Below are 23,370 nucleotides of genomic sequence, written 5' to 3'. Positions count from 1 at the left end.
AGAGAGAGAGAGAGAGAGAGAGAGAGAGAGAGAGAGAGAGAGAGAGAGAGGAAAGCTAAGGCATAAGAGAGTTTATGTTGTTTTTATTGTAGGCAATATTGTCCCCCCATTAAGTTAACAAAAATTTGAAAATTGAATTGAGTGTCTCAAACAAGTTGAGAGACAAGGGAAAGAAACCAGGCAGTGTTTGTACACCTCCTCTTTATGCTCTCTTTCCGAAGGCTTTCAACTCACACTGTGATTGTCTTCACTGGTAACTGAGCCAGCCCCAAGCCATCTCATAAGATTAATAAATAATTAGCAACTTAATTTTTCACCTAAGGACTACCAAATGTTGCCAGATGATTCTCTGCCTTTGTTTCTACAGGTGTGTGCATATACACACTCCTACGCACACACACACACAAGTCACAGCCCGCATATCTGAGCAGCTGACGTGTACCACGGCTCTCTTCTGAAAAGTATATAAACCGTAGTTGCAGAGGGCAGGTCTGTGATCATGGTGAGAATGACAATTCATTTCTGTGACAATGAGAACTGGTATTGCTAACATTGTGCTGCTTAAAGCTCAGATCTCATGCCTAGCCTTCTTTTTTTTTTTTTTTTTTTTCCGGTACAGCTATAAGCAATGACAACCCACCATAAAAATAAGAGATCAAGCTAGTAGCTTTATATGATGCCTAAAAGTCCCTGCTTCTGGATAGTTCTCAGGAGGGGATGGAAAACAATTGATCTATCTCTCTCTCTCTCTCTCTCTCTCTCTCTCTCTCTCTCTCTCTCTCTCTCTCTCTCTCTCTCTCTCGGGGAAGAAGGCGGTAAGACAAACACATCTGTGCGATACGTATTAGTACAAGGTCTTCTCAGCCATCTGTCAGAGAAATAGACTGACTTCAAACAGCAGTTCACCTCAAACTCACTCTCTAGACAAAGAAACTGAGGCTTGAGGGAGAGTGAGGTATCTGCTTGGCAAGGCAGCTCCCAAGGACCCCGTAATTCACTTAGCCCCTGGGCTCCTGCACCCCTCATCCATTTTCCCTCTCAGGGTTTGGGGCATTGTTGCTTCAGTTTGCACAGACTTGGTTGGAGGTAGGCACCATAGGTTTGATTGATACAGCAATTTGCATCTCAAGGCGGCACTCAATAAATACAATGCCACGAAAGGCTACTCTCTCACCAGCCACTCTAGCCCTCTGGGCTGACTTTAGAAGCTCATTGATGTCACTTCCTTCCTCAGTCAGCAAGTGAATTTTCTTTAATTCTCAAGACCAGCTGTCCATGCTGTCAACAGAAAGTTATTAAAATTCCTTTAAAGTGAATAAAAATAGCCTAAAAGCAAATGTACTTGGAAACAGGAAAGAATCTGTATGCAAAGTCCACAGACCTCTGAGCGAAATAATGTTGATCCAACCAGAGATTTCAAGCCCTGTATATTCAAGACTCTAGAAAAAAAATAATGAACGGATGGTAAACCGTGCACTCTTTAATCTTTTATCAGGGAAAGTTTATACAGTTAGAATTTATCCCCCTAAATTCTATTTCTCCTTTTCAAATATGACTTGAATAAATTGGGAGATGATTTAGGTTTCCTTTAAGTGGGATTTCCTTCCTGTGCTGTTTCATGGGACAGAGAACATTTAAATGCCCATCAGGCTGAGAAGATCCAGAAGACTGAGAAAATATATCTCCAGCAGCCATCAGAATCACCGGAGTTACAACATAATAGCACAATTATGCTTCTAACTTGTTCGGATTTCAACAGCTCAAAGAAAGGGATCGTTGGCTTCCTAGACAAAGAGCCATAAGAATCTCGGGCTGGAGAGATGTTCAGCTGGGAAAGTGCTAAAAAAAAAGCCTGAGTTCAGTCACGGAACCCATGTGAAAAATTCCAGCATGGTGGCATGCAGTTACAAACCCAATACTGGGGAGCTGGCGACCAGCGAATCCCATCCTGGGCTCACTGTCCAACCAACCCAGCAAAATTAGAGTGTTTCAGGTAAAAGTGAGAGATCTTGTCCCAAACAAACAAGGTGGGGAGTATCCAAAGTACACACCCAAGACAGAACTTTGACCTCTACGTGAATTTATACATGGCGTGCGAGTGCATGTTCACGCACACACGCACATACACAAAGTAGGTAAACAATTAATTTAATAACTATAATTCATAGAAATGAACCATCTGGCTTCCGCAGACCCCTGGTCGTTGATGATCACTGCATGACTGTCCTTTTTACTTCCCATCACAGTTTGTCTTAGCCCTCAGTCTCTCAGCAAGTGAACGACTACCTTGTTGCCTAAGTAAGGCATTACCTAGGACCCAAGAATCCCCCAAACATGGGCATATTCCCAGCCACACATCTCCACTACACCCACCTCTTCCTTGTTTGGACAGATTCCCTGGTCTTTTGTCTCAGAAACTTACACTGAGTGCATGCTGCATCCATGCAGGTTTATGTCTTAGGTCCCTGCCGTCATCTGTCTTACAGGTTCCATCCATCACCAGCCAAGGCTCTCTACTGAGTATCCTTCACAGTGCATCTGCACCATGAAACTGTATCTGAATAAATTACATATATATGTGTATAGATTATATATTGTATTGCATATATATATATATATATATATATATATATATATATATATATATATAAAATGTGTATCAGTTAATCTTCAGGAGAGTAAAAAAGAATTTATATCCTCATTTATCTAGAATTAGCACTTTCTCTTTGGCTTCAGTTGCCAGGATTTGGAATGTGTAATACTGAACTGTCATATGAAAGATGGTAGATAAAATAGGGCTGTTAAGAGGAACTTCTGCTTTGGATTGGGTTTCTAAGACACTTCCCACTGCACACGGACCCCAGATTGACTAGGACCTTGTGATCTACCTTTTTTTCAGCCCCGCCCTCTTTTTTTTTGTTTTTTGTTTTTTGTTTTTTCTTCTTTTGGTTTTTTGCTTTTTTGAGACAGGTTTCTCTGTGTAGCAACCTTGGCTGTCCTGGACAGGCTTTGTAGACCAGGCTGCCCTCGAACTCACACAAATCCTCCTGCCTCTGCCTCCCGAGTGCTGGGATTAAAGGCGTGCACCACCACGCCCAGCCTCTTTTTCAACCTTCAAAGTCACAGGATCACAAGGCTGTGTCACCATGCCCAGCCTACAAAATGATGAGACGATGATCCTTATCAACTGAATGTTTAAATGTCCACGGACTATCCATTGGTGACGCTATTTGTTTTTCTCACTGTTGTGACAAAATGGTGACAAAGGCAACTTAATAAAGGAATGGTTAATTTGACTCATAATTTGAGGGGACACAGTCTACCATGGTGGGGAAAATACAGCAAGGAGAGACAAGATGCAGCCAGTCACATGGAGTGAATAGTCAGGAAACAGAGACAGATAAATGCCAGTACTCAGTAGTCAGTGTTCTCTCTGTCTCTGTCTCTGTCTCTGTCTCTGTCTCTGTCTCTCTCTGTCTCTCTCTCTCTCTCTCTCTCTCTCTCTCTCTCTCTCTCTCTCTGTCTCTCTCCCTTCCCCCCCCCCATATTTAATCTGAGATCCCAGTCCATGGTTTACTGCCATCTACATTCAGAGTCTTTTTTTCTCAATGAAATCTCTCTGAAAAAATTCTCACAGACCCATCCAGAGTATGTACCCTAGGTGACCGAAACCAAGTCCAGGTAACCATGAAAAGCAAACACCACAACATCTCTGTGGTCAACTTGACACATAAGAAAATTGTGACCTTTCTCCGCTGCCTCAATAACAAGGCATGACTGTCATATGATGCAAAATCCATTCAGTCCACCTTTAGTCTCAACAAAGTGCAGTCTTTCCTCTGAGACTTAAACCGACCTCTTAGCTGTAAGACTGTTTAAGATCAAAAACCAAGTTATAACTTTGCAGCATTCAATGGCCCATAATAAACATTCCTGTTCCAAAGGGGAAGTAGGGTAGGAGGCATAGCAAGAATGGAACAGGCCAAAACAAGATTGGAGCATGGCAGAGAAAACACCCAATTGTAGCCCCTTGTCTGGCATCTAAGGCTTTCAACAGCACCATTTGTGCATTAGTCAGTGTTTTCCAGCATGGCATTTTCCGTTCGTGCGCTTGTGTTGTCATGCACTCAGAAAGCTTCTGGTTGTAAAGCTTTTCAGACTTCAGTGTATATCCTCAATCTGTCCCCTTCTGTCCACAGCCATGACGTCACTGGGCACATCTGTGTCTCTCCCTGGACAGCAACTTTAACCTTTGGTCTCTGTTGTGGTTCACTAAGTTTCTGACGATGCCTCATACTCCTCCCACCATTTGTTTCACACCCATTTCTCCAGCCTGATTCTGCCGCCCTTTCCTTCTTGTTCATTAGCCCCCAGCAACTTTGGTTTCATATTCATAACCTGTCCTTTTCTTCTTCCAGGCATAACTGGAGCAGCTTTATTAAAGATACTTTTCATAAGCAATCATGGTATTTCAGGCAGGACATGGTCAGACCATCATTAACAGGATACAAGAACTTCCAAATTCCCTTCTTGAATAGACTACAAAAATCAGAACACCACTATAAAACCCAATGAAATCTTCATTCAGTGCTTTAAAAGGGGGGAAGTAGGTTAGAGTGAGAGTTGACTTTTCACATTAAGGATGTTGTTTAACAACTTTTCACAAGCCAACTCGACTTTCAGGAAATGAAACGAAAATGGCAGAATTATCTATCTGAAGATTCGCAGTCTTTTATAAGAGGAACCACCACTCTTCTGAGGACACTCAATGATGTCACTTAAAAGTCCAGATCGCCCAATAGACTGGAAAAACAATTTTGGGTGTCAGGTTCCAACAGGCCTCTGGTTTTAAGGGAGTTAAGTCGATGTTGATGGTATGGGGGAGGAAGACACAAAAATGAATTTAGGATTTTTCTACACAAGGTGTTTTGTGCCATGGTGGCCATGTATGTCAACACCAGGATGCCGCTCCTGGGAGCCAACAGGAGTCATTCAAAATTGCCAGGGAAAGCTATTTTCCATCATCAATGCAGTTTGGGAGACATTTTGTTAGTGACTCACATTTCTCCCCTGCAAGTTATCAGGTGTCCTGTGTGCTAACATCATATAGCTTTTAAAAAAAAGAAGAAAAAAAAAAGAAAGAAAGACAGAAAGAGAGAAAGAAAGAAAGAAAGAAAGAAAGACAAAATTGGCTTTTATAAAATTTGGTAAAATATAGTATTTCAAACTGTACAATCACCAGAAGTACACAATTATCAAAAATCCTCATATGTCACTTGGCATCTCCAGTATCGTTGGCTCTCTGTACCTGGTCTGTTTTGGCGTCTCCATTTTCCACGGGATTATTTGCATCCTTGTCAACATCAGCATTCCCCTTCTTCCCCTTGGGTACCTTCCCTCCCTTCTTAGGTTTGGGCCCTGGCTTTGGAGAAGCAGGCTTAGCAGACAGCCTTGCAGGTCTTCTCTGTGGCTCGCCCTTCACCTTTATCTTTTTTAGCATCCCCTTTGGCCTTTCTTTCGGGCATGGTGGTGCTGAGGGGACATCGGCACTGAATGAGGGGACACAGCAGTGCTCGGGTTTGGTCCATCCAGGGGTCACTCCTCCTGCTTCTTCTTCCTATAACCTGACCTTTCTTGATTCTTTTGCACACCATTGTCACTCCAAATTTTCAATGCTGACGTTGTATTTCTTGGTTCTTCTTTGCTCACCCTATCTCTTCTTACGATACTTTAATCTCAGCCTGTTGTTTTTAGTACACTATCACAACTTGCAATTTTTTTATATTTGCTTTTATTTTTTATTTCTTCTTGCCTTGTATTCTATAATATAAAGTCCTTAAGGTCAAGAAATATGCCAATATTGCGCGTTTCTATTCCCCCAAAATTCAACCTGCCGCTGCTCCTTCCTAATTATAGAAATATTTTTGTTGAATGACAGCTCATAATTTTTTTGTTTGTTTTTTGAGACAGGGTTTCTCTGTGTAGCCTTGACTGTCCTGGACTCGATTTGTAGACCAGGCTGGCCTTGAGCTCATAGCGATCCACCTGCTTCTACCTCCTGCGTGCTGGGATTAAAGGTGGTAGTGTGCTATGCACCACCATGCCCAGCTCGTTGGCCTGTATTTTTTAATGAATGAAGTTTGCTAGCCTCTAACATGCTGAATGAAGTTGTTTCTGATTGGTCAGAGTTTCCCAGCATGGCCTTTTCCATTTGTGTTGTCAAGCACTGAGAAAATTTCTAATTGTAGAGCTTTTCAGATCAGGGAACTTATCTGCACTCTGTCCCATTCTTCTCTAATGAAGGTAACAGTTTGTGGACCAAACAGATGACCCATATCCTACAACTCACTTCTGATGGATTTTGGACTCTGCCTAATGCTTTGCTGATAGCAGGCAGCCCCTTTTATATTAGGTGCCAGGGTGAGGCTAGCTATAGTTGTTAGACCTCATCTGAAAGCTCTTTTGTTATACCTATAACTATAAATAAAATATACTTCAGTGTTCAAAATAAACCAAAAGTGCATAGTCCCAAGTATTCCAGTGAAGAAACTGAAACACTGTCCCTATAGTCCCAGGACTTCTGTGCCTCCCTTTGCCCCACACTATCATTGGTTCCTTTTTGCTATGTCCTAGCCTCTATGTCTTTTCATCAGTACTGGATGCAGCTCTGAATTCCTTTTGAGAGTAGACAAGGCTCTAGTTCACTGAATCAAATCCATAACCATATTGGTCCCTTTTCTCCAATGCCAGAATCCTTCTTAACATAATATAATGGGGAGGGTCTTGTATATCCAATATCACAGTTAGTATCACAATACCAAATTTCTCTGTATATGCAGATTAATAATTACATATTTGCACTCCAGGAGAAATGAACAGACTCATTGTCTTGCCCTCCTCACACACATACACCTTAAGAAAGTATCTATATGGAACACTTTCAAAACAGCTCATTTCCACAGAAAGGATCATGCTAAATGTAGATGGTAACACAGATGTAGACCTAAGTATAGATGAGGAAGGGCTGAAGTCAAGCTCTTTGGAAGCAGGAAGCAAGATGTTTGGCAGCTACTATCTTGTTTACCCCAGAGTTTGGTCCTCATATATGACTCAAGAAAGCTGATCCAATGGTATCCATTGATTAAGTGAATAAGCAACGCCTGCTAGGATGCTTTCTGGTCTTGATTTTCTGTACCATGTGTTACTTGTTACTCTCAAGTTCTTCCACATGCTTCAGTTGATTTTCCTCTTTATCTTCTTCCCTGGTCTAAGCCCCCAAAGCATCTCCTAGTGTGTCCACCCTACGAAAGCCCCCAAAGCATCTCCCAGTGTGTCCACCCTACAAAAACCCCCAAAGCACCTCCCAGTGTGTCCACCCTACAAAGCCCCCAAAGCATCTCCCAGTGTGTTCACCCTACAAAGCCCCCAAAGCATCTCCCAGTGTGTCCATCCTACAAAGCCCCCAAAGCATCTCCCAGTGTGTCCACCCTACAAAAGTTCCCAAAGCATCTCTCAGTGTGTCCACCCTACAAAAGCCCCCAAAGCATCCCCCAGTGCGTCCACCCTACAAAAGCCCCCAAAGCATCTCCCAGTGTGTCCACCCTACAAAGCCCCCAAAGCATCTCCTAGGGTGTCCACCCAACAAAAGCCCCCAAAGCATCTCCCAGTGTGTCCACCCTACAAAGCACCCAATTAGTCTTGTTTTTCTCTACATTCCCTTCAGTTTACTCACTATTCTACTCCTCTTCCCCATGCCCTCTCTCCTGAAAAGAGCTTATTAGCTTCCAAGTTGTCAGCTGCTTCAAACATGAGGCAACTGACTGGTGTTTATGTCACTCAAACCTCCGTGGGCAAGGCCACTCCCATTTAAACCCTTTCATCTACCCACTTTCATAATGTTCTCCAAGCCCTTCCTATTTGTGAAACTCTGAGTCATGTTCCGCCTTCTCATGATTCTGGTTTCTAGAGCTCGAAGTCAGGTCCTATCTTTGAACTTGGGTTTAATTTCTTGTCCTTACCATATTACTAAGCATTTGTTCAAACATACCTATTGTATTAGTTACTTTTGTGCTGCTGTAATAAAATACCATGGCCAAAACCATTGAAGGAAGAAAGATTTTTATTTGGGCTTATAATTTCAGAAGGAGAGTCCATAATGGCAGGGTAGCATGGCAGCAGGTGGCTGGAACAGGAAGCCAAGACATCACGGCTTCAACCAATAGCACGGAGCAGAGAAAGTAACCTAGAAGTGAGTGAGGCTGTGAACTCTCAAAGCCCACCTGCACTGGTGCACTTCCTCAAACAACGATAAGCTACACATACCCCAACAGGGCTATCAAGTGGGGACCGTGTGTTCAACAACATGAGTCCACAGCAGATATTCCTTGTCCAATATACCACCCCCATCCAGAAGATAAGGCTACAGAAGGTATTCTAATCTTGTTCATCAAAAGGTAAACATTAATGTCATTAATATTGTGGTCCTGAATTTTTGTTGATATACTTCTGAATAAGTTAAAAGAGAATTTGGCATTAGTGGAAAAACATCCATGGAAACTTAGATGTTTTCCAAGACTAGTAATATTTCTTGGTCCTTCCCTGTGTTTACCAATCATATCCATCATAAGTCAATTGATTAAAAACACTTCCCACTGGATCATCTCTGTTATCCCAGATCCAGGGTAGACAAGGCAAGGAAATATAATTTTTACATCAGCATGAGCTAAACAATGAGTTCTTTGCCAATCTGAGCTACATAGCAAGACCCTGTCATCACCATCATCACCACCACCACCACCACCACCATCATCATCATCACTGTTGTCATCATCATCATCAACCACACACTTCTGACATTTTACAGATTGTCTTGCTTTCTTTTCCTTCTCCCACTAGACCCTGACTTTGTTAATACCCTAGTGCATTTATCTTTGAATTTCCAGCATTTAGGGGGTGTCTGACATAGTAAACTTAAAATAATTTTGAAGTTAACACACTGTACTCTAAGATTTAGGATGAGTAATTTCAGCTCATTAAATTACAGGAAATAGTTGATAAATGATGAATCTGAAGTTTTGAGGGACTTGAAGTTATGAAAAGAGCTGGAACGTGAGAAGTTATTTCACATATTCTGACATACCATCCAAAATAAACTTAAAAACTTCAAACCCTTGCAGATCTTTGCCTGGATGCCAAAGGCCTAGAAGCCTTTGTCGTTGCTTTATGTCAGCATTTTTTACAAGAGCAAATTCATAGTTGGTCTTAGATCCTCAAAAGGGGCTGTTATCTTAAATGGGTTGAAAAATCACTGTTTTAAGTTGTTTAGGCAGCAAAATAATATCCCTTGAAGTTTTTTTGTCAGTTAGAGGTAATTAATGAACTAATGTACAGTAGAAGGAGAGCTAAGTGGGTGTCCATGCACTTGGAAGAATGGGATGGGGTTATTCATGGACACTGAATCACAGAAGAGTCAGTCTCCTAAAATACTGTTGGCAATGAGTTGGAAATGTTGCTACAACATCCATTCCTGAAGTACATGAATGGACCACAAGGTCTCAGCATCATGTTCAACACTGGATGAGCCAATGTCTCCACATCCTCCTTCTGCAGCTCACTCCGCTCCACTTATTAAAGGCATCATGCAATCAAAACATACCCTAGGCAGCTGTTCCTGCATTCTATCTGCTTTCTACCCCAGCAACTTTTTGAACTGCTCTTGTTCCCCTCAATTCACAGTCCATTTCAACAAAAACATAAGAAACAAGGACCAAGCATGAGGCAGACACAATGCTCCATCCAACCCAGCCGTGGCTGTGTGTTGAGTAAAAATAATGCAATATAGCACTGTATGGAAGAGTTGAGGGATGAAAAGGGGTGGGGGAGGTTGTCTGGAGCTCTACAAGGAGAGTGGAGGATCTGGATCCAGGCATTAGGGGCCCTGCACAAACTGATGCACCAACCAAGGACATTGAAAGCAGAGAACTTAGAGCCCTTGTTCAGATGTTGCCAATGGGCAGCTCATTCTCCCCGTGGAGAAAGGGTGACCAGGAGACTGGCCTCTGACATGAATTCTGGTGCCCCCGATTTGATTACTGCCCCTTGGCAGAGAGGCCCTGTGGGAACACAGAGGAAGGGGATGCTGGCTGTCCAGATGAGACCCAATAGGCTGTGGTCAGATGGTGGGGGAGGAGGATCCCGCCTGCCAGAGGTCTAGGGGAGGGGAATAGGGCAGAAGAGGCAGGAAGGTGTGTACAGGAAGACAAGAGCGAGGAGATTACATTCGGGATGTAATGTGAATAAATTATAATTAAATTTCTGAAGAAGATTAAAAAAGTATAATATCCTCAGTCTTCTACCTAAAATAAACAAACAAAAATGATTTGTACTTATTTTTTCCCTGTAGATAATGTATGGAGAGGGAAATCCATCACCTAAGGGTATTGGCAGAGCTGAGTACAGTAGCCACGTTCGACTCTCGATGACCCTCAAAGTACGGTCAGATTAGAACAAGAGAATTTCTTGGAGCTTATTTCCCATTGCTGCTGTAACAAACCACGGTAATTGCTCTATCAGCAGCAGCACTAACAGGAGCTAGAGAGATGGCTTAATGAGGAAGAACACTTGCTCTTCCAGAGAGCGTAAGTTCTGTTCCCAACATCCACAAGTGCTCATCTGTAGCACTAGCTGTCGGGGATCCAAACCCCTCTTCTGGCCTCTGCAGACTCATACATGCTTCTCACTCGGTCTTGCTCTCTCTTGTTCTCGCTCTCACTCTCTCTCCCTCACTTCCTCCCTCTGTTCCTTGCCTTGGGAAAAATTGGTCTCAGGATACCCAAAATCCAAAGATGCTCATGTCCCCTGCATAAACTGCAGTATTTGTGTAAGGCACCGCACACTTCCTCCCATGTACTTCACTCGTGCCTAGTTTATGTACTGTGCCTTGTACTGCAAATGGTACCTGTGTGCATCATCTCAGAAACAGATTGTGAATTAGAAATCCAGATACAAAGGCTAACTGTTTTGTAATGTTGGTGGCTTTAAAAAACAAAAACAAACAAACAAACAAACAAAACCCAGCAATACAAATTTGTCAGTCTCATGGCTCTCAAGGTCAGAAGCTCAGGAGCTACTCAATGGACCAAGAACAAAGTATTAACCAGCTGCGCTTTGAGGCGGCCTTGGGGGATGACCCATTTCTGCCCATCCTCCGGGTCCTAAAATTTTGCCAATGCACAGGCTTTTCCTCAGAGCAAGTCGTCTCTTTTTTAAGCTCTCCACACATAACTTGATCAAGAAATCTCAGCACTAAAACATATCATGAGTGTACAATGGAGATTTTAAAACAAAGAAAATCATTTTTTATTATCTGGAACCTGCAAGCTTCGCCCCTAGCATTTCTTAGCAACAGCTTAATCAAATAGTCTCTCCATTCTATTTTCTATGCTTCTTATATCTCTCCTGTGCCCTGAATAATGCCTTGTCCAGTACTAAATTTTTATAGAATTTTAAATGTATGCTTATTATTGAGTGATTAATTGACTGGAGACCTTTGCGTATTTGTTACATGTTTTAAAAACAGACTGCCAGATTCTTTTTATTACAACAACAAGAAGAAGAATATACAACCAATTGGAGTCATTGCTCTCCTTCTAGTGTATAGGAATAGGGAATCAAAGGTCACCAGGCTTGAGGACAAACACCTTTACCGAGTCAGCTGTCAGGATGGATGGCCCATAGATTGGCAGCATCTTAAAAGATGGAATGTGCAGCTCACATTAATCCCTGGGTATTTGTCCCAGAGAAATGAAGATTTATGACCCATTTAAAAACCTACACATTATGTTTACAACAGCATTCATTACTTTGTGTCACCAAAACCAGAAACTACACAGTTAACATTCTTGATCTTAAGATGTTATCACTGGAGTAATCTCCCTGTATTGATTTTGCTTTGGTTTTGTCTGACTTGGTTTTATTTTGGTTTTGAGACAAGAGTTTCCCTCTGTAGTCCAATCTGACCTCAAGCTGACAATCCTCCTGTCTCATCCTCCCAAATGCTGGGATTACAGTCATCATCATGCACAATATGTTTTATCTTTATTATCTGGCTCTGCAATTTTGTTAAGGTTTATTTTTTGAAAAAAAAAAACATGCTTAATAAAGTATCCAACATAAAGCTACTCAAAACCAATAATATTTATGCTACCAAATTTCTTCTTTCTTTCCTTCCTGGAAATTTATTTGGTTATTGATTTGTAATGGCTGAAGATTTTGACTCCTGCCTAAGATACCTGTGACACTGGTCACCCTGGGTTGTTCTTGGATTCTAACTCCCATCTGCCCTGTTGCTTTCCATCCGTTGCTCGGGAACTCCTCCCGTCCTGACCACTGAGATGTTGGCTTGGATTTCAATCTCCAGCAACACTGTAACAATGAACAAGGTCTTCGTGTTGCCCAGATAGAGAAGTGTTTTGAAAACAGCTGCTCTCGACCAGAATGGTAGCTCAAGCCTGTACCCCCTGCAGAGGGGAGGGAAAAGTAAGAGGAACCTGAGTTTTAGACCAGTAGAGCCTCATGAGCTCAGTGTTGTGCTCAGCCTTCAGGGGCTGCCGTACTGTGGGACTCTTAGGCAAGCTCTGGTCTTTTCATCTCTTCTTTGTCTCTTCTGAAAAGTCGAGTACAGCCTGCTGGGTATCGCCCTTGGCAAGTGTGCACTGCACTTTGGTTATTCTAGCCACGCACACATTCTTTTTAGGCTTGATGTCATGTTCCCACTATTGCCACATCTGTCCATGTCCTTGTCCGTATGATGATTCCAATCCTTGTCCACAGATCCTATGGCAGTTTGGCGTGATCTGGCTAAGGACAGAACAGCATCGTCAGTCCTATACTTTATCTTGTTGAGTGTAACTTCATATAAAATTTCTTTCTGTTTTTTTTTTTTTCAGTGACTACAGGAAAAATCCAGAAACACATCAGCAACCAGGTATTTCCTCACCTTCTCGTAAACTGTAATTTAAATTATTTTAAGTGCCAATATTTAGGCATAGTAAATGTTTAAAGCAGGTATCTATGAGAAATAGATGTAATAAGTAGGAGAAATAAATGCAGTAAATAGAAGAAATAGTAGTTATTACTAAACGGGTATCATTAGCTATGAGAAATAGATGTAATCTTGGTTCTGAAAACCCATAAGTCACTCATCTGTGACTAGCCATGCACTTTCTTTGTCTTCATTCCATTCCTTCCCTCTACCCCATCCTACCAAAAGTGGAAGAGTAGACACACTCTGTCATTCCAAAGATGTAAGTGTTCCTGTAGCCATGTTGTGACTCCCTAAGAAATATACTCACAATTCAGGTTGCTCTCCTCTGTCATCTCAAGTGTTAATGCAGTCATCTGAAAGTGAATGGCTGCCAGGGCCCACTAGATCAGAAAGTCACCTCAGGATGATGTGCCCCTCTCGCCATGTCCCTGTGCTTGACTTGGCTGGTGTTTTTCTATCTGTTTCACATGCTCCATTCCCAGTCTCTTTATGATCTAATGTCTGGGCTGTCAGGTATGCATATTCTATAAGGGACTTGTGACATGTAGCCACTCACGGGATAAACCAGGAGAGGCCATCACCAAGAGCTATGGTGCCCAAGACCACTGACCCCTTCTACAGGCCAGCGGAGCAGCAGGACCTCCACACACTACTCGCTCACGAGACTCAGAAAAGTCTGACATTAGCCTGTGGCAAAAGACGGCTCAAATTTCACTCACAGATACAAATCTCCATGGCTTTTTTTTTTCTTTCTTTCTTTTTCTCTGGTATAAATTATAACTCATCATTGCCAAGGAGGGAGGTGGTAAGTCTTTACTTATACTGGGAAAGGCGGGTTTTTGTTTTTCCATTCTTCTACTTTTTATTGCTATGTTTCCTTTTATTATCTTTTTACTTAGGATGCAAATAATGGGTTTCAGGAGACTTCAGATGTAGCTCTGTTGGCAGAGTGCTTGTCAAATGGACATGAAGCCTTAAATTCTCTCTCCAACATCATATAAACTGGATGTGGTAGGATGGGCCTGTATTACAGTTCTCAGAGGTAGAGGTTTGGGCATGGGATTCAAAGTTCAAGCTACCCTTGGTTATTGAAGGAGTTGGAGATTAATCTTGGGTACATGGGGTCATCATAGCATCCTCACACATGTGTATTAACCTTTATTCTTTGTGGTCAGCCCTCCCATTATTCCCATTACCTTCATTGGTCTCCATCCTTCTCCTTGTGGTCTCCAAAATACTTTCCCCTCTGTTTTCATATGGAGTCAGCATTTGACTGCAACATCCCTGGATAAATACCCAAGGAAATCTAAGCCACATACCACAGAAATACCTGCATGCCTGTTTTTGCAGCAATAGTCTCACTTATCTAAGTCCATAATGTTTTTCAGTCCACAAGGCTGGATGCCTCACATGTTCCAGTCTGGTGCCAATAGCCTGGAGGATTCCTGAGGAACCACTAGACTGCAGCCCGCATTGACAGGCCAAGGAAACTGAGTCCCTGTGTCAGAACAAGACGGTAGCAGAAGTAGCCGCAGGATAGATGAACTAACTCACCAGAGAGCCCCTTCTTATATCTGGGCTGCTGTAGCTGGAAGGTGTCCCCAGACCTCAGAGTGGGTCTTCCTGGTCCACCAGGATAGGTAGAACATCCTTTGAGTAGGACCAGAGGAATCACTGATCTAGGTGACCCCCTCACTGGTATGAGCAGACGCTTGCCTCTTGAGTGGTTCCAGATTGTTTCAAGTTGACAATCAGTATCAACCATTAGGAGCCAGTGCTCCCAATGCCCTCAGAGTAATTATTCTTAAGATAGGGAAGGTATGGCTGGCAAGGACTCTCTCTACACTTAATCAGGAACCCAGCAACATGTGTGTGTTAGAAAGGGCTACCAGTCTAAGACACTGAAAATGTGTGGAGGCTTCAGCTTCGGTGACAATGAGAGAAAAGGTAGATAAGGAATAAAGAGACTTCATCGTGATTTGGGAGAGGGGAGTCTCCGAAGGCAAAAACCAAAAAAAAAAGATTTCCTCTTCTTTGGACTATGGCTGAGAAGTTTCCCATTCCCTTCCTCGCCTTCTTGCTTCTGAATCCCAGTGTGAAGGCTGTGTGCCCAGAGAAGAGCTGTGTGCCCGGTACCTGAGTGGATGGGTAATGACAAAGTCAGCTGGCCTCTCCTCGGCATAGTTCCTTCACCTTCTGAGCTCTGCCTCTCTCCATTCTTTGAATGTGCTCAAGTGGTTTTGTAAGGCAGAGCCATAGTTAAGGCTTGCAAAGTTTATTGTTATGTTTATGCATTTAACACAAACAGAATGCTTTCCTCATAAAGAGATCTGCTTTCCCCATTGATATAATGGACAAAAATAGTACATTTGAAAAATCAATTGAATTGGGTTCTTTTCGTTGTGAAGCTTCTGCCATGCATGTGTGTTTTGCCTGTTGAAACTTTCCCTCATGCCCCATCCTCCTTTTTCTCCTTTCTTTTCTCTCCCATCCATATATATATGCATGATTTTTATGTATCTACATAAAATCTAGGAGCCACAAATAGAAAAAAAGCATGGTATTGCCTTTCTGCGATGGGCTTAATTCATTTAATATGCTTATCTCCAGCTGCACTGAGGCAGGTCCTTGCAGGAGAATTTGTTCCTTTGTTCATTTGACTAAACTAATAGAATGTGTGGACACCAAAACAGAACACCAAATATTTACTCATGATCTTAAACACGGATCTGATGCCAGTCTCAATAAGCAACTGGATGTCTTTGAACTTGAACACAACAGAGTAATGCCTCAATGTGTTTCTTATACAGCCTTTCTCTCAATAGAGAATAGCATTGTGCAATCTTTGACCAACAGCTTACGTTTCTAATACCCCAATGGAATTTCTATTCATCATTCTTCCAATGAAGGGCGTTTCCAACTCTCAAAAATACAATTCAAAAACACAGTCATCTGCCAACCTTAATTGAACCAATTTCTAGAGGAAAAGCTAAGCCACCCCTTTGCTTTTTTTATTTTTTATTTTTTTCTCATTTACTCTGCTTTGCTTCATTTTCTGAAATGAAGTCTTATTGTACAAACCAAGCTGGCCTAGAACTAACTAATATGGCCCAAAGCTGCCTTCGAACTCATGGTAATCCTTCTGATTCTTCTTTGTGAAGTCACTCTGCCACCAAGGGGGGCGGGGAAGGGTGGGGGAGGGCAGGGGAGGGCGGGGGAGCGTGTCTCAGCTTACTGTTGAGAGGCTTGTGGGAGACAGGTCTCTCCCACATCATGTATTCCAGGGAATCAACTCCAACGGCAAGTGCCAAGCACCATCCCACACGCCCCAAGAGAAACAGTTTTGAAAACTCACTTTAGATAATCAATACAGTATTCTTCATCAGACTGCAATGCAAAATGGAAAACTGTTAAGCATTAATCTTGCCCCTAAATCCTTCCTACCGGGCACTATAAATTGTGTAATTAAACTGAAATTGAAATTCAGGCCTTTCCTCTCGCTCTTTCTTCTTTTCCTGCACTGGGCAGACAGAGTTGTGCTCCAACACGAGAAATCAAGGCTGGAGAAGAGGCAGTGTTCAGGGCCCCACCCCCACCCACTCCCCACCCCCACCCCTGCCAATATCCAGTGTGTGTTTTTAGCCTCCAGCTCCTTTAGTGCACCTGAGCTCTGAGAACAAACAATCATTTGAGTCCTCTGGAGGGAACCCTGAATTCTTTCCCATGTAACTCGCTAGGGAAATCAGAGTGCTTTTTAAAAGTGACTCCCCTTAGTGCGGCTTGTTTACAGGAAAGGACAAAAGTGAGCAGCAAAGTGCTTGGCAGCTCATGTCCCAAAATGTCATGAATGCATGACCCATTTTTTCAGCTGTGTCTTTGGCAACTCGCTGCTGTAGTCGTCTCCTATCCGGAAAATGTTTGCTGAGACAAAGCCTTTGCTAAATAATTTATTTTCATCAGGGTAGATTAAAGCAAATACCTTAAAATACTACCAAAGTATTTTCAAAACCAAATAATTGTCATCAGGAGGAGAGAGGGGGAAGAAAGAACCTGAAAGCCTTTTCCTTTTGCTGCTAGAAGCAGCCTTGTTATAGACTCAGCAATTGCAGCCATCTCCGGTAAATGAACACAGGCTGTTTTTGTTCTTTATAGCCCACGTCACCAAAGCCCTCAGTGCATTAGGACCTCGGGGCTTTACAGCAAGGTGACAAGGAAGAGCCCATGTGGGGACTCCATGCTTCACGAAAAGGCTTTTGTGTTGTGGAAAACAACCTTGTTCAGGAACTAGCTCCAAGACAGTTTTGTCCTCATTGCCAAGGCCAGTGAGAGCCAAGTCCACAAGTGTGCACTGGGGCTATTTGTGAGTCTTCTAGTAGTGCCATAACAGATTAGTGCAAATGAGGGCTCTAAAACAAGCAGGTCTGAAGGCTATATGTTTAAAAATCAAAGTGTCATCAAGGTCACCTTTCTTCTAAAGGCAATAGGCAGAATTCTTCCATACATGTCTTAGTTCCTGGTAACCATCAGCAACCTTTGTCAATCCCTGACTCATTTAGGACAACACTTGCATCTCTGTCTGTTTGCCTCCTCCTATGACTCCACCTCCCTCGTCTTATAAGGATGCTGGCTATCCTGGTGATGACCTCATCTTGGTTATATTTGTAAAGATCCTCAATCTAAGTAGGATCAAATTGACAGGAACTAGACATAAGAGCTTCAATGTCTCTGTCCAGATATTGTCCAGTCAACCCACAGTAAACTGATAATGTTGGTATTTCAGCCTACTGCCCCTCCACCACACCACTGCTCTGTGGAGTGATTATTCACTTGGGTCATGTATTAGATTCATTCTGGAACTTGTTCAAAGAGATGTAGAAGCCACACTACCATCAAACTCTCGACTGGTGGTTCTAGTGTTGAGTACAGCTTGTACAACAGCCTTGGACCAGAGTAAGGGACACCTATGTGCATCACAAGGCTCCACCATGTAGTGGACAAGGCTCTAAGCATTGTAAGTCAGAAGTGTGCTCTCCCACTCCTTGTAGAAAGATGGTCCATATCTTCCTAGATCATTTCTTCTCTAACGCTTCCTCCACCATCTCCTTTTCTTCTACTTCTCTTTTTCCTTCTATATGTCCTCTTCCTCCACTTCCTTCTTCCCCTTCTCTTCCATATCTCTTTCCTCCTCTTCCTCCTTCCTCGTCTCCTGTTTGAAAGCTTGATAACTCTCAGGAGGCTGTGGCAGGTATGTCACCATGAATTCAAGGCTGACCTGGCCTACAGAGTCAGCCCTTGTCTCAATTCCACCAACCAAAACAAGTTTGATAACCAACAAAAGCATCCTGAGTAGGAGTAAGACAGAGACACCGAATCAAGCTTCTAGTCAAGGGAGGATGGGTCAGACAGGAGACCAAGAATCCCTGTGCCCTAGAGAACCAGAGAAAGCAGAATGCTTTAACTGCTGCATACCTGTCCAATGGCCCCCAAGTAGGAGGGCACAGAGGCACACAGAACCCCTCAGTGTTCCCGTAGTGACTGGGATTAGATGGTGAGGACAGCTTGGAGTGGTACCTAGGACCTTCTAAAGATATGCAGTCAGGAAAGATGTGAGGGAGGAGCTACTCTCCAGGTTCCCTGCCAGCTTTCTGTGAAACACTTCCCATTGTTGGGTGGGGCAGGTACAGCCACCATCTGGGCATCTTCAGTCTACAGTCACCTTCCACTCTGCCTTCACCCTGAATGCCCATGTCACCACTTAGACTTCCCGTGGTCAGTTTAGGTTGGGTAAGTTTTCAGACAAACGCTATATGTAGCTCATTCACGCCCTTGCTGTAGACATCACAGAGGTTAGAGGATCTCTACTGAGACCACCTCAGGCAGTTTGTATGATTTTGCTGCACAGTAAGGACTGAAAAATCTCCCATCTCTAGTCTATAGGACAAGGTTCTAACTTTGAGTATGAGGTCCAAAGCCATTTTCTCTTGTCTTCCTTTTGAAAGGATGCTCCCGCCTCCCAGAAGGGTTTCCTATTCTACTCCTGTATGTATTCTACTAAGTGACACTTGTAAAAATCATTCCATCCATATACTAACCCTTTCCTCTGTGTGTGTATAAGTTACTTACATAAGACTGAACTTGCTATAAGCTCCAAATAATGTCTTTCTTTCTGTAATCCCATTTATTTTGTCAGCCCCTTTGTTATAGACCTTTAGAGTTTTTCACTCTATTCTTTGGTGATTTCTATTCCCAATATGTTTTTTTGTGATTAAATGATATGACTCCAAACGGGAAGAACTCATGCCTAGGTCATGCATTTGCATTCTCAGACCTTTCACATCTTAACAACCAAACCAATTACTAATATAAATTCTTCCACTGCCTGAATGGTAATCGTAGCGGCCAGAGTTGCTGCTAGATTTAGTCTCCTTCCTGTCCTTGGCTGTGTTCAGACCTGTGTGTCACTGGTCCTGAAAGGCAGAAGCCAGGTGTTGTCCTGTGCCCTTCCTTGGTAAGAAAACTAAAGCAGAAAACAGAAGGATGGGTCAGGTCTGCGAATGCTCTCTCTAAATAATGGTCTCACAGGTGGGAGTGGGGAAGAAGCAGGACCGAGGAGGACCCATGTCTTTAGTGTGCTTCTCTGTAGACATCCCATGTAGCCTGCAAGGTGTTAAAAACTGAGCATGCTTGGTTTGCGAGTTACCTGATTTCTTGTCTAAACCTGAACACTCCAGTAGTGTTGCTGCTGCTGTTTCAGGGGAGCAAGAACGTCAGCGCTTGTACATTTAAAGTGGGGTTCACTACTTTACAACATCCTTACTGAAATGGCCATGCACTTGGAGACAAGATTGACTTAAAAATACTTTCTTTTTGCATCTTCATCCTAATGGACCTGCCGGGAAGCTCATCTCAACTTCCCCTTTAAGATTACATTCTCGGCTCAACTGCACTTTTCTAAATCTATGCAATTTGTGAGTCTTTTTTTTTTTTTAAACAAAACTTTGAAAACTAGACTGAATTGGATCAAAAGGTGGTGACACTCACTGTGGTTAAAATGAAAGATTTAGAAATGATAGTCTTTATTAAAAGTCAGCTAAGCTACAGAGCTAGAAAATGCTTAAGCATAAATATCACGGCTGCTTCCTTAAGTAGAGCCAAGAAAATTAAATGATTATATGATGGCTTCTGGAAATGATGTGGAGACAAGAAAGGCAGATTCAAGAAAATGGCTCTGGTATGTTTTTTAATTAATTCTTATTTATGTATATATATATATATTTGAATATGTATGCGCCCATGCCATAAGTATGTGCAGGCCTGTCAGATCTCCTGGAGGTGGAGTTACAGGCAACTTTAAGCCACCTAACTTGCATGCTGGGAACTAGACCTACTCCCTCTCAACGAACAGCAAGCACTTGTAATGCCTGAGATATCTCTCCAGCCCTCTCTGGTGTTTGAAAGAGCAAAAACCATGTTTGGAGTAAACACCAAGAAAGCCACTGGCAATCAGATATACAGGTAAACACACAGAGATTAGGAACACCCACAAGCCAGGAGTATGATAGTCATTCAACCTGAGGTTGCACTCATTTGTCATAACTCTCCCATGAGGATCGCTATGCTGATCCACATTTTAGACCATGCAGACTGCAGTTTGAGATTGGACTTAGCTGCTAGGCATGTCCAACATTTTGATACCACAACAGGCCAGTGTCATCAACCAAGTTCACATTCCATAACTACCCCGTCAAGTTAGTACAAAATAAAATAATACCTCATCATGTTTTGAGTAAGCTTGTGATTTTAAGTAAGCCTGCAGTCACAGCTATCCTTGAATGCATGTGACTCGTGTTCATAAGGTGGACAGGCTTGGCCTCAGTTGTCTAGGTCTTGCCGTGATGAGCATTAAATAAACAAGAGAGGTGTACGGCACTATTATTAATTGTTTACGAACTTTCTGTGTGATGATAGGATTCTAGGTTTTATGCAGGATTATGCCATTTAGACTTCACAGCAACAGTTCAAAAGTAATGAGCTGAAGTTGTCTGCCCAAGGTCTCAGACATGGTAAGTAGGAACACTAGAGGGTGCCAGGCCATCCAACTCTGTATCTCAAGCCCCCCCGCTACTGTTCTGATGTGCTCTGCTTGGCTTATCAGAAGAGATGGCGCCAGCGAGTAGCCCAGCTCACTCCAGGTGTGACTCATGCTAGAATGCTCTCTCATCACCATTGTCCTCTACCTTGGCTTCTGCAGTTGTCCCTGTAGCGCAGTTGTGACTCTTATGACGACACTCACCAGCACCCCAGTTTTAGCCCCAAGACTGAAGCAGTTCATGATGTCAATTTGGACCACGGTTTTTATGATGTAGGATCCCTTTTTCAGAAGTATTTTCAATCAAGAAGAGCATATGCTTGTTCCAGTGGTCCCTGTTGTGCATTAAATTACTTTTTTAATTAAGTTTTTTTAATCATGTGAATCTTGTAAGAGAAAAAATTATTTGTTACCTGAAAAGAGATTAAAAATAGAAAGAAAAAAAAGGTAGGCATTGGGATAATCCGTTGCCCACGGGCAATTTTTCTCCGCAGAGCACACAAAGAGTTATCATGGATGTAAAGTCAAAACTGAAGCAGAAAACCTCATTATTTCCCAGAACAACATAGTGTTTTTCTTTTCTTTTTTCTTTTCTTTTTTTTCAGAAAATCACCTTAATTTTTAAAACCTCTCTTAAATATTCTCCACTGTTTATACAACAGTTTTATTGTATGGGCACTCACATAAGAAGATTCAGATATTGAAACGCAGTACTGAACATGGTGCAACTATTAGAAAGAATAAAAAATTTTCTAATGAAAACTGATCTGATCCCCTGGGGTTCTCTCATTCAATAGATGGTGGAGTCCAGGCTACAAATCTCAGCAGCCTGCTTCCCTCCCATTTCTTCCTCTCTCTTTCTTAATTTTTATCCGTTTTCTATCATCTGCCTCTGTAGGTGAGAAGAGTAACTGAAAACTTTCAGCTTTGGAATGTTGGAATCGGAACATATCAACAGGCCTCAATGCCTACGTTTCACTCATGTAGCCAGGGGATTGAGGTCCCCTCTTTGGATTCTTAGTCTTATTAATATAAAGAAATTAAGAGGAAACAGCCTAAGTGACCCTCAGTAGAAGAATGGACTAAGAAACTGTGGTACATTTACACTATGGAATACTCAGCTACTAAAAACAAGGAATTCCCAAAATTTGTGGACAAATGGATTGATCTAGAAATTATCATAATGAGTGAGTAAACCCAGAAGCAAAAAGAGACAAACGGTATATACTCACTTGTATCAAAACACTAGTCCAAGGGGTACGTACCATGAAAAACTTTACTTACCAAAAAAGTGGGTCAGAAGAGAGGACATCCTATTGAGACTTTAGGCAAGAGTTGCATGGAAGAATGGGGAAATAGTAGGACCCACAGGGTCCTGGAAACCTACAAGAACTTTATGACAGGCAGATCTGGCTCCTGGGATCCTCCTCAAACTAAGGCACCAGCCAAGGAGAATATAGGCAGTAAGCTTCGAACCCCTACCAAGACCTAGCCGACGAACATGATATTCTCCACCGTTGAGTGGAGAGTGAGATCTGACTCTCACATGGACTCTGGTGCCCCTTTTCTGACCATGTCCCCTGGATGGGGAGGCCTGGCAGCACTCAGAGGAAAAATAGCAAGTTACCAAGAAGAGACTTGATATTCTAAGAGCATATATAGGGGGAGGAGGTCTCCCTCAATCACAGACATAGAGGAGGGGAGAAGGAGGGAAGTGGGAGGAAGGGAAGAATGGGAGGAAACAGGGGAAGAGCTAACAATTGAGATGTAATATGAATAAATTAATAAAATTTTAAAAAAAGAAAAGAGTAAGACTAAAAAAAAAAAAAAGAAAGAAAGAAATTAAGAACCAACTCAAAAGGAGGCTTGAGGACAATTGAAAAACAAACAAACAAACAAACAAACAAGCCAGGGGCTATCTGTCAGAGGGAAGATGCAGAAGAGAAAGAGAAAGCTTTGAGTCAGGCAAGGGAGGTCAGTGAGCAGTCACTAGCCAGATAAGGAACTGTGGGGAGGGCAGGGGAGATAAGAAGAAGGAAAAAGGAAAACACGTGATTTTCTGAGTTATTCAGAGAAGCAGACAGGCTCAGCTAAGCAGAAAGGACGGCAGCTCTGCAGGTGATGGCACCGAGGGCAAGTGCCTGGTGGAGAGAAGTGTAGTATTTCATTAGGGAGATGATTATTCTGCCCATCTCACAAGGCTTTAAGTAAATCAGCATTCCTGGGGAGTGGTCTC

The 23,370-nt window shown here is 42.5% G+C and overlaps 1 protein-coding gene and 1 pseudogene across 1 annotated transcript in view; one reads left to right on the top strand and one right to left on the bottom strand.

The window, feature by feature from the left end:
- Chst9 (carbohydrate sulfotransferase 9) overlaps positions 1-23,370 on the top strand; it is a 146,719-nt gene that overhangs the window by 102,676 nt on the left and 20,673 nt on the right. The window contains exon 3 of the mRNA XM_051163470.1: positions 12,948-12,985. The gene's annotated coding sequence lies outside the window, so the exon portion shown is untranslated. The remainder of the gene's footprint in view (positions 1-12,947; positions 12,986-23,370) is intronic.
- On the bottom strand, positions 5,273-5,525 carry LOC127204458 (non-histone chromosomal protein HMG-17-like; annotated as a pseudogene).

This window comes from Acomys russatus, chromosome 20, assembly GCF_903995435.1.
Source record: "Acomys russatus chromosome 20, mAcoRus1.1, whole genome shotgun sequence".
In the NCBI taxonomy this organism is placed as follows: domain Eukaryota; kingdom Metazoa; phylum Chordata; class Mammalia; order Rodentia; family Muridae; genus Acomys; species Acomys russatus.
This window is presented reverse-complemented; position numbering and strand designations above follow the sequence as displayed.